The sequence below is a fragment of the Mastigoproctus giganteus genome, chromosome 10 (genome assembly GCF_048544385.1).
Source record: "Mastigoproctus giganteus isolate SK-2022 chromosome 10, ASM4854438v1, whole genome shotgun sequence".
Taxonomy (NCBI): domain Eukaryota; kingdom Metazoa; phylum Arthropoda; class Arachnida; order Uropygi; family Thelyphonidae; genus Mastigoproctus; species Mastigoproctus giganteus.
Genome location: NC_143584.1, coordinates 170509608 through 170521874, shown reverse-complemented (window position 1 = coordinate 170521874; position 12267 = coordinate 170509608). Strand labels below are relative to the sequence as shown.

The window sequence follows — 12267 nt, the reverse complement described above, 5'->3', positions numbered from 1 at the left end:
AGAAGTAGAAAGGAATCATCAAGAAAGAGAAGAATGATGATATTCAGCTAAGGACCCTGGGTTTGCCAACCCCATACTCACCAGATGTGAGCCCCTGCAGTTTCTGGAAGAAAAGACCATGCTACCCTCTCCCGTGACCGACTAACTCAGTCACATTGGGAAAACGACCCATAAAAAATTTCTCGTGACACCAACAAGATTCGAACTCACATCCCTTCCACCCAGGTGGGTAGACAGTGATTATACCAATGAGATAAATATTAAATATATATACTCCATTAAGAATTTCGATAGAATTTACTGTATATAAAAGAATAGCCCTAATTGAACAAATCAATAAAACTGTGAGAGGCTAATATTTAATTATTCATTTTTAAAAAAATAGTAAGTTACATAGGACCCAGAGGTGAATTAAGATCCTCTGGGGCTCCTCGCCAGCGAGACCGTGAGGTAATATTGCCCGTGGCCGCACCACCTACACGGACTGTGTGTAGCCACATAACATACGTATAATGTAACCTATAGGTAAGAAAACTGTACTAGAGATCAACTAGCGAAGGCTTCCACGAGCAGAACTCAACAAGAGAACAATGTATGAGCTCAGGACCATGCAAAGGTACTTGAAGGCCATGATGCAAATGGGGCCTCGTTTATTTATATTGAGACTTTGATGGCTCCATTGGGGCACTGGTGCGGCACATCCAATGCATTCTCCATTTGCACAGCGCTGTATAAACTAATTAGCATTAGAAGAGGCAAGTACGATGCAAGAAAGCAATCTTATGCAGCATCAGCCAAAAAAAAAAAAAAAGCTCCCATTTCATGCATCCATTCGTTCCAAATGCCTGTCCAGCTCAGCCTTAAATTTATTTAAGCTATTGGCTTTCACAACAAAAGATGGAAGTCAGTTCCACCAATCAACTACCCGCTGGCTAAAGGCAAATTTCCGCACATCTACAAATATCTTTCCTCAATTTGAAACTGTGCCCCTTCAGGTTCTTAGTCTGAGCAAGAGGAAGAATGCCATCAGTATTCAGCTTGCTCAACCCATTCAAGGCCTTATACACCTCAATCAGATCACCTTGCAGGTGCTTACTCTCTCCAGGCACTTCAATTTTCAGAACTTAAGCCTTTCTTGATAGGAGCACCCCATTTTCCTCTCACCAATCTTGTTGCCCTTCTTTGTACTTGTTCTAGCAACTCCACATACTTCCTAAAATGAGGCCTCCAGACCTGTACACAGTACTCTAGGTGCTACCTGACTATTGCCTTGTATAACGGGATAATCACCTCCCTGTCCCTGCTAGCAAAATTCCTATACATCATTGACAAGACTCCATGACCTGCTCTGGCAGCCCATCTGCACTGCTCAGCAAACTTCATATTTGACTGCACAATTACCCTCAGGTATTTTTCACTTTCCACTTCCCTGAGTGTAGTACCACAGAGTTCGTATGTTTCTCTTTGGTTATCCCTACTCATATGCAGTACTTTGCATTTGTCAATGTTAAACTTCAGCCCATTTGCCCAACTTATCTAGATCCGTTTGGAGTAACATACTGTCTTTACTGTTGTTAACAACCCTGCCAACCTTTGTATCATCTGCAGACTTGGACATTAAACCTGATATACCTTCATTAATATCATTGATAAATATACAAAACAGCAATGGGCCCAACACAGAACCCTGGGGAATTCCACTAATAACAGTTGTACATGAAGAGCAGTGCCCATTTTTTACCATTCTCTGTCGTCTCCCACTCAGCCATTCCTTTATCCATTGTAGCAACTTAACCTTAATGCCATATATCTCCAATTTGTACAGCAGTCTTCCATGTGCAACAGTATCAAAAGCTTTCCTGAAATCCAAGTATATGATATCAAAATTATTTTTGGCATTCAGTTCCTTTGTGACCACATCATAGTATCCAATCAAATTGGTCAGACAAGACCTCCCTTTAACAAACCCATGCTGTGTCTTAACTATTAGTGCAGTCTTGTCTAGATGATCCTGCAATGCTTGTTTAACCATTGATTCCATTATTTTCCCTGGAACACAAGTTAAACTAACAGGTCTGTAGTTACTTGTCACCTTTTGTGAACCCCCCTTTGTGAATTGGTGATACATTTGCACACCTCCAGTCCATGGTGACCTCCCCTGAGTCCAAGGAAGCTCTCATAATTATGGCTAAGGGTTTGCTTACTTCCTTTGCTGCCTCCTTTAATATAAATGGATAGATCCCATCCACCCCAGGTGCCTTCCTTATGTTTAACTTCAACAATTTCTCCTCCACTTTGCTCTGAGTTATTACAAAATCACTTAGCTCCCTGGTCTTCCTACAGAGTGACATTGTAGATGCTGTGCTCAACAAAGATGATAAATATGATGACAAGTGAAAGTGAATCAAAATTGGTGCTGACAATCTCCTAAGCTCAAGGTGCAATGGACATGGTCAATTTTTTTGAAGGAACTGAGGCAAATAATGAGACTTTTAATGCATTGGGTGTTTTAAGGGGAAACTTGAGAAATATCAAAGTGAAATATCTTTAAAACAAACATCAATTTTAAGATTCATAAATAGACTAATTGAAATTGTGTTTATTATTAATTAGTATTGTTTTTAATTACAGAGAAATAAATTGTGTTTAGTATTAAGTATATGGTTTTAAAATTACAGACAAATTGTGTTTAATATTAAGTGTATTGTAGTTTATAAAAGCATATTAATACAAATAATATGTAGGTACAGGTAACCCTCATATAACATGGTAGTTTGGTTCCTACAAAATCTTGTGTAATGCAAAACCGTGTTACACAGGACTAAGAACCAGTACAAAAGGGGGGAGGGGGTTACGTCCAAAAGCTAACAAAAATACGGCATTTTTTTTTTTATAACTATTGGAAACTTAATTTTTATAGTAGTAATAACTTAATATTTTAACTTTAATTTTATAATAGTAATAACTGAACAAACGGCTTACCTTACAAACTGTGTTACTTATATGTGAGATAATGTACATTCATTTAATTTTCTTCCTCTTCATCGCTGCTGAGCACAATCTCTTCTGCAGCGTCTAGATTTTGTGTACCTTCTGCTCTCTTTAAAAGTCACTAACTGCACTCTTCAGTCACAATTATTTTTATGGTCTTGAACAAGCACAAGTTCAATAGCACAGAAATACCCAGGGATCTCCCAACAAAATACAGTGGACGCCGCTTTAAATGATACGTGAAAATCTGAAGAATATTTTCTAGTTAGCAAAATAAAAATAAATTTATGCTTACATACATAGCTTAATTAATACATACTGTAATATGTACATACTAATTGATATTTCTGTTCACTGACTTTTTTTTTTTTTTTTAGTTGTAAAGTTTAAAAAAGAAAACATGATAAATAACAAAGAACACTGCATGCACGAGTTGCAATAAACACGACATGGAGTAATGAGTCTGAAAATTTATTTATGTTTTTTATTGTTGTTATTTGGTTTTTAGGAGCATTAGCAACTAAGGCCATATTGCTCCGGGGATATGCAGTGGTCATTCCCTGACCATTCCGCATCCTCCGTATTTGGTGGTGACGGGCTCGAACCCTGGTCTAATCAAGAAGCGTGTGCTACGCACTGCTGCTCCTTCCCACCTGGCTACAGAGGTGCCATGTTTTTTATATGATTGAATATTTCATGGAAGGGGAAACACATTTCACCGTAATAACATGAAAACCCACAGTATTCCAGCTATCGGTACTATAGCAAATGCAAGAAGATCGAGTTTACTACATGTTTATAATTGATTACACTAGCAGAAAAGACCAATAAAACAGAAACTGCAAATAATTATTTTTATTGTTTTATGGTAGTGACCTCCAGAAATGTGCTTTAGAAAAATATCACGAAGGCGATAACAACTAGTCAACAGCAGGGATTCACAAAAAGGAACGGAAATGTTTAAAATTCCATCTAACATAATAGCAGAGCTTTCCCGCCGACTGGGCTAGCCGGGTGGGTAAAGTGCCTGCCTGGCAACCCAAAGGTCACAGGTTCGAATCCCGCCTCGGGCTTGGATCAGAGTACAAAATGCAAAAACCTTGGGAGGTGCAACATGGCCACAGAAGCCGATGCGCCAACAACTAACAAAAAAAAAAAAAAAAAAAAAAAGAGCTTTCCCAGCACAAAAGCTCAAAAATAGTGTTATGCGAGATTTCCAGCAATTCTCAAATCATGTTAGAGCAAAACTGGACAGGTATTTCGAATGAACGGAGGGGTGAAATGGAAGTGGTTGTTTTTTTTTTTTTTTTTTGACTGATGCTGCATAAGCTCGCTTTATTGCATCATATGCCTCTACTAATGCTAATGCTAAAAACTTGTTGTAGAAGTACTGTGTTTTGTGAGGATTGCTGCAATTTATCAATTGTGTTAGAGCAAAACCATGTTGTAGAAGTGCTGTCTTATACGGGGTTGCCTGTATACACTTATTATTTTTATCTCTCTAATATTTTTTTTATTTTTTGAATCTATCTTTTTATCGAGTTATTGACAATTAAAAAAAATAGAAGGTAGATTTAACTCATCACTGATATAGTGAGTAATGGTTGTAACTAAGAAATTTTGTCGGTCCCTTGATGCTGGTTATAACCAAGTTTGACTGTATTAAAATACACACATACACATGGTAGAATCCTGTTAATATAAAGTTCAAGGGACCTAAATTTTCATGCTTTGTAATAACATGGTCTGTCAAAAATGTTAAAACTTAACCTTCTTCTTTGGTATGTATATCTGACTTTAACTTAAGCTTTGACAATAAGAATAATATGCATTTTATTTATAAGGTAAACTAAGAAAAAAAAAAAAAAACATAATTGAAATGACAATATAGTATATATGAGGTGTGGCTATTAAATAACAAGACTGTTTCAATAAAATAAATATGAAATATTTCATACCTTACAAGTTATCCCATTCAAAATAATTGCCTTAGGCATGCACACATTGTTCCTTATGTTTCTACCAAGCACAGAAACATTTCTGGAAGTCATCATCTGTAAACCATTTTAACACTTCGGTCATTTTTTTCTGAATGTCTTCAATGGACTGAAAATGGGTTCTGTTAATTACACTTTTCAGTTTAGAGAAGAGGAAAGAAGTCAAAAGGGACTAGCTCTGATAAGTGGGGTGCATGTTCATACACACACAGGGATTTGTTTTTTGGCCAGAAACTGGTGAACAGAGAGTGCATTGTGTGTTGAAGCATTATCTTGATGGAGTATCCAGCCATCCTTCCTTTTCAGGTTGCTTCCTTTTGAATTTTTTCACACAGTCTTATCAAAACTTCATGTTCAATGTAGTATGTTTGATTGACAGTCTGATTTGGTTGGATGTATTCAACCATAATAATTCCTTTAATATTGAAGAAAACAAAAAGCATGGTTTTCATTTTTGATTTTGACATTCTTTTTCTGTTGTTGGGGGATTGTTCTGTCTTCTGTTGCCTTGACTGTCATTTAGTTTCTGGGTTGTACTGGAACAGCCAGCTTTCATTTCAAGTAATTACAGCACTCAGGAAGTCTGGATCTTCTTCAGTGTTTTTCTTGGAGTTTTCTCATTTTTTGATCTTCATTCAAAATTTTTGGCATCATCTTAGTCCACACACTTTTCTGATGCCTAAATTTTGTCTGTTTCTTTGTGCATATTGAGTTCTGATGCAACAATTGTAATGCTTAAATGATGATCACTTTTAATCAGTACCCTTACTCAGTCCACATTTTCATCGGTTTTCATGGATTCCAGACAGACTGATCATTTGTCATCTTTCACATTCTCTTTCTTCCTTTTAAAAATCTTTCCCAACGTCATGCATTTCAAGTTTTTTTTTTTTTTTTTCCCCCAATTTTCAGCAGTGTAGACAAAGTAGATAAAGGGATATTGTATTCCTTTGCAGTGTCTGTTTTTTACTTCACTTCATCCTATCAGACTTTTGTATGATTTTCAGTTTAATTTCTAGTCTTAATTCTTTCCATATTACATTTTATAACTGCTATTGCAAAACATTCTTTTGTTATAGCAGTTACAAAGTTGAGGTTTAATATAGACAAACTTTAAATTAATGTAAAGATTTCACCTCAGATCTACAGAAAAATAGATTGTAGCAGAAGACTCTGACCCTCAAATTGTTTTTATGTTTACCACAAACTGATTTTGTTTACATGAAATAAATTCTAATGAGGCAGTGCTATCTTTCCTGGAAAACTCAGAACTGCACAGTTGCTGTTGTTTGGTTTTTAGGAGCATTAGCAACTAAGGCCATATTGCTCCGGGGATATGCAGTGGTCATTCCCTGACCTTTCCGCATCCTCCGTATTTGGTGGTCATGGGCTCAAACCCCGGTCTAATCAAGAAGCATGTGCTACGCACTGCTGCTCCTGCCCACCTGGCTATGGAGGCGCCTGCACAGTTGCATGCATAGTAGTAGCACAGTAGTAGTAAGTAAACAGGTGGTAGGACAGTAATAGGAAAACCTTACCAAACTTTATATATATTATACAGAATAAATAATTTATTTCCCACAGGATAAAAATGGACTTTGTAATACATATTAAATCAATTTTGTAAGAAATGAATATGTTTACACGGTGAAGCTTATCCTTTCGTAGGGGAAGAATATGTACTGCACATAAAGACAATTTTGTATAAGCTGAGTTTGTATTAAAAAGATTCCAGTCTATTTTTATATCTCACAAGATGAGAATAAATGAATAAAATATGTGAAGGTAAATTGTAGGGAAAAATATTCAGTATTATAACTACATATTAAAGTACAGAAATCCAAGGCAGCAAAAACTGTAAATTCTGAAAGCAAATACAGTGTACCATGGAAAGAATAATTTAAAAAATAAAGCATTTAGTTGGGTACAGAGACATTGGGAATGAAAAACATTAAATTAAACTGCAATCTAAAAAGTGAAATATCACAGTAATGATAGTTGAACGATACAAAAAAATGAAAAAACAGGAGTGTAAACCATATAATATATCCATTCTCTTCAGAAAGTTGCTAGATCCATAACTGACAAGCAGTATTTTGATAGCCAGACAACCAGGACCTTATGGATTCGTGGCCTGACTTTCCTCTTTTTGTCTTTACTTTTGTTGCACCAAGTTTTATAAATATTTGATAGTATTTGATTGGCCATTTGACGACATGCTTCATTATTAATCAAAAATCCAACTCTTGTGCAATAATGAATTATACTGAATGTTTCCTTTAGCAATTTTTAATCAGTTGTTTCTAAGTATGCATAACGAAAGTTGGGTCTTATTTTTATTTATTTATTTTTTTGATGATTTAGTTCCAGATGCTGTGGAACAGAATCAAAGCTACGTTTCATGTTTTTATTTATTTATTATTATTTTTTAAATTTTCTTTCTTCCTTTTTTTTTGTTTTGTACAACTCGCTTAATAAAATGTTTACTTGCTATTTCCTTATTTTTGTAGGAAATATGTGCGTACTACAGTTGAAATAAAAAAGTAAGTACTTAAATAACTTGAATAAGACTATCTTATTTTCACTCGATGACATAGTTATTGTCATCTTCCAAAATGACAATAGCTATACAATAACTTTCAGATGCAATTAATTATAATACAGATTTAGTTAATTTTTGTAAAAAATTGCCATATTCCCTTACATTTCTAGATAATATGCATTCATAATTTGTTCTTTTGTTTTGGTCACAAACTGTTTATACCTCATTAATCTTATCCATTTATAATATTCATTTATAATGTATTATAATGGATCCCTGCATACATTTATAATGTATGCAGGGATCCACAAACATTTCTCTTACTGGGGATAGAAAGTGCAAGTTATGTAATTTCAGGGGAAATAATATGGGTTATAAGTACAAAAAAGAAGGGTGGATAATAGAACAGAAATTTTTATTTTAGAAATAAACAATGCAGGTACTGTACTAGAAATTAACTTCACATTTACTAATAATTGAAGAATAAATAAAAAAGTTAATTAGATCTGTCAAATTCATTATCAGAATATATCTCAAATGTTTCAGTTATTATACAAATTTCTTCGGGCATATCTAATAAATTTTTTTGCAATTTTTTGTTATCTTCTACATATTTGTTCGGTACATTTTGAGGCAAATAAATATTACAATCAATGCCTTCTAATAGGTAAATTTGAATATGTCACAAGCTGTGTTCTGCTTTCAGAATCAATCAAATACCTTAAAAATTGCAGAACAGATGATAAATTTGAATGCCTTCTAGACTAGTGTTTTCCATCTTGTAGTCTGCAGACAATTTGTGGTCCATAGAACTTAATGAAGAGACATTTCAAGAATTTAATAAAACAGGACTTTTTTTTGCAGTAGGCAACAATCATATTAACATCAGTGGGAAATACAGATATACCTATAACAAACTAATGTATACTACATATTTTAAGTAACTAATATGTAAATATATTAAATAATTACAGCTAGGCCTCGCATAACGCGAGTTCGATTAACGCGATATTCAGTTAACGCTATTTGAAAAATGATACCACTTTTCACTTTACATGATGCAGATTTCCAGTTAACGCGATCTTTTTTTTTTATGCGATAGTTGAAAAAGATTTGAATCGCGCTTTAAGCTTACCACGAGTCGTACGGTCAATAAACAAACCTTGCCTGCTGCCCGCCTCGGTGTGTTCCATCAACCATCAGAAGAAGACGTGTTTGTCTCCTGCTAATAAAGTCAATGCAGACTTGCATTTAAAAATTCAGATTTTTAAATGAGCCAGAAGAAAATGTTACCGCAAAGGAGATAACGGTAAAAGAATTAGATGAAATCTTTCGTATTGCAGAGAACCTCAAACAAAAGGTTTGATGTTCTCTGCGATATTTATTTCGCCAGGGCCCAGAGAAGATTGTTGTTGGCTATCGGAAATTGATTGATGAAAAGAGAAAGTCAACACTGTTCAAATATTTCCGCAACAGTAATTTCTTCGTTGTGTATTTTATGTCAGAGGTTCCCAAAGTTTTTCGGTTCACGGTGCCTTTAATGTCGCAGTAATTTTTTCAAGGCGCACCCAGACCAAAAGAAATACCTAACAGTTTCATTTAGTAGTTAGGTCCAAAAAACTTAATAAGAAATGCTGAAACTGTGAACTACCTCGAGCTAGTAGGTTCACGCAGTGTCCGACAGATGTCAAGTATCGCTGTGTTTCCCTCGAAAATTTAAAATATTCCGTGGCGCACAATTTAAGAACCGCTGTTTTATGCAATAAACATTTAATTCCATAATTATTTTCATTATCTTTTACATTATATACAGTTAAAAAGTTATTTAAAAGGTATTCTTTATGGACATTCCAGAAGGTCAAGGACCAATTATAATTTTTCCTATTGGTTATGATATTCGATTAACGCGTTTCCGTTTTGCGCGATGTGCTCGCGGGACGAATTAATCATGTTAATTGAGGCCTGCCTGTATAAATATATTTTCATATTGGTTTAAGCTTTTTTGTGGTCCACAACTTCTGCTTCAAATATAAAAGTAGTTTGTAGCTTTTATCTCATATATAAAAGTGGTATTTATCTGAAAAAGGTTGGGGAAACACTGTTTTAGGTGATGCAAAAAAATTGGAAATTGAACTTGAATTGGTGCAAACAAGAATTTGCCCTGAAAGAAAATTGACAATGAATACCAAGGTAAAGTTTAAATGGTAGAGAAGACAAATTTTAGAATAGAGTCAGTTCTGCTATAATGCGCATTTTGGCAATGCAAATTTACTCCAACGTGACTGGTATATTAGGGAACAATGTGGGTATAATGCAATTTTCGTGTTGGCTCATGCATGATTTTGTCTGCGAGTAACATCAGGTGAACACAAAACCCAGCACCAAGCTGAACAATGTGAGCTCCTGAAAACATGAGTCTGCCTACAATATCTTGTGCAGGTCACTATTGTTTACCAAGCCGAACAATAGTGACCTGCGCAGAAATATGTACAAGTTTACGAGCCGGCTGGGCTGGCCGGGTGGGTAAAGTACCTGCCTGGCAACCCAAAGGTCGTGGGTTCGAATCCCGCCTTGGGCTTGGATCAAAGTACTGCAAAAACCTTGGGAGGTGCATTATGGCCACAGAAGCAGATGTGCCAACAACTAACTAAAAAAAAAAAAAAAAAACAAGTTTACGAAACTTAAAAAATGTCAAATGTGTGAAAGCTATATTTCCCATTTAGTGTAGTTGTATTGGTCGTAGACACACTGTTTTCATTCGCTATATTCACAAGATATTGTAGGCCGATTCGTGTTTTCAGGAGCTCACATTTTTCAGTTTGAACAGAAATTTCATGAGGTGTGATAGCGTGAGCAGAGGAGTACATTTCTGGAGGTCACTACCATAAAACAATAAAAACAATTTGCAGTTCCCGGTTTATTGGATTTCTGTTAGTGCAATATAATTATAACCGGATAGTAAACTCGATCTTATCGCATTTGTGATAATACTGATAGCTGGAATTTTGTGGGTTTTTACTTTATTATGGTTAAATGTGTTTCCCCTTCTATGAAATCTTCAATCATATAAAAAACATGAATAAATTTTCAGAATATTCTCTTCATTCCTATTTTTAATGCGCAAAATTGTTACTGCATATCTCACTTGTGCAATTTGTGCGTGCTGTGTTCATCAATTTCAATATGGAGTTATTGTTCAAGGTTTAGGCCAAAATGGATGTCAGATGAACTAATGAGGCATATGGCAGAGAAGAAAAATGCATGGGATACTTACAAATTAACACATGACACAGAAGCCTATGATAGATACAAGTTGATATGCAACCAAGTTACAAAGGAGGTTAGGCAGGCAAAGGCAGATTACGAGAAATCCTTGGCAAGGGATGCAAAGAAAAACAGCAAAGAGTTCTTTACTTATGTAAACTCTAGAAGGAAGGGGATGAATCAGATTGGTCCACTTGATATTGATGGGTCAACTGTTGATGATCCTGCTCAGGTAGCTAACAAACTAAATGAATATTTTGCATCGACATTCACACATGAGGAGTTATTCAGCAAGGGGAATGCCAGAGGTGTATTCAACTCTAGCAGTAAGCTACAGAATCTTGAAATAACTGGGAGTAAAGTGGAGGAGAAACTGTTGAAGATAAACACAAGAAAGGCACCCGGGGTGGATGGGATCTATCCAGTTATATTGAAGGAGGCAGCAAAGGAAGTAAGCAAACCCTTAGCCATAATTATGAGAGCTTCCTTGGACTCAGGGGAGGTACCCATAGACTGGAAATGTGCAAATGTGACCCCAATTCACAAAGGAGGATCAAAGGCTGACACAAGTAATTATAGACCTGTGAGCTTAACTTCTGTTCCAGGAAAATTAATGGAGGCACTGGTTAAAGAAGCACTGCAGGATCATTTAGACAAGACTTCAGTTATAGCTCAGACACAGCATGGTTTTGTTAAGGGGAAGTCTTGCCTGACCAACTTGATTGGATACTATGATGCAGTCACAAAAGAACTGGATGCAGGGAATAACATTGATATTATATACTTGGATCTTAGAAAGGCTTTTGATACTGTTGCACATGGAAGACTGCTACACAAATTGGAGCAGTGTGACATTGGAGGCAAATTGCTGCTATGGATAAAGGGGTGGTTGAGGGGGAGAAGACAGAGAGTGGTAATCAATGGACACTGCTCATCGTGGACTAATGTTATTAGTGGAGTCCCTCAGGGCTCAGTGTTGGGTCCATTATTGTTTTCTGTATTTATAAATGATATTGATGATGGTATATCAAGCTTAATGTCCAAGTTTGCAGATGATACAAAGGTTGGCAGGGTTGTCAAGGACACTACTGACACTATGCTGCTGCAACAGGATCTGGAAAAATTGAGCAGATGGGCTGAGAGGTGGAAAATGAAGTTTAACATTGACAAATGTAAAGTGCTACACATGGGAAAAAGCAACCCCAGAGCAACGTATCAACTCTGTGGTACTACACTGACAGTGGTAGAGAATGAAAGGGACTTGGGGGTGATTGTGCAGGCAGATATGAAGTTCTCTGAGCAGTGCAGACAGGCTGCAAGAGTAGCTCATGGAGTATTGTCAATGATATACAGGAATTTTTCCACAGGGATAAGGAGGTGATTATTCCATTGTATAAGGCAATGGTCAGGCCACACCTAGAGTACTGTATACAGGTCTGGAGGCCTCATTTCAAGAAGGATGTAGAGCTGCTG

At 36.0% G+C, this 12267-nt stretch overlaps 1 protein-coding gene across 2 annotated transcripts in view; it reads left to right on the top strand.

The window, feature by feature from the left end:
• The window catches only part of Tlk (Tousled-like kinase), a 651915-nt gene that overhangs the window by 130822 nt on the left and 508826 nt on the right, over window positions 1–12267 (top strand). The window contains exon 4 of one of the 2 annotated variants that reach the window (XM_090383577.1): window positions 7499–7531. The exons of the other annotated variant lie outside the window; for it this stretch is intronic. The gene's annotated coding sequence lies outside the window, so the exon portion shown is untranslated. The remainder of the gene's footprint in view (window positions 1–7498; window positions 7532–12267) is intronic. 2 annotated transcript variants of the gene reach the window in all.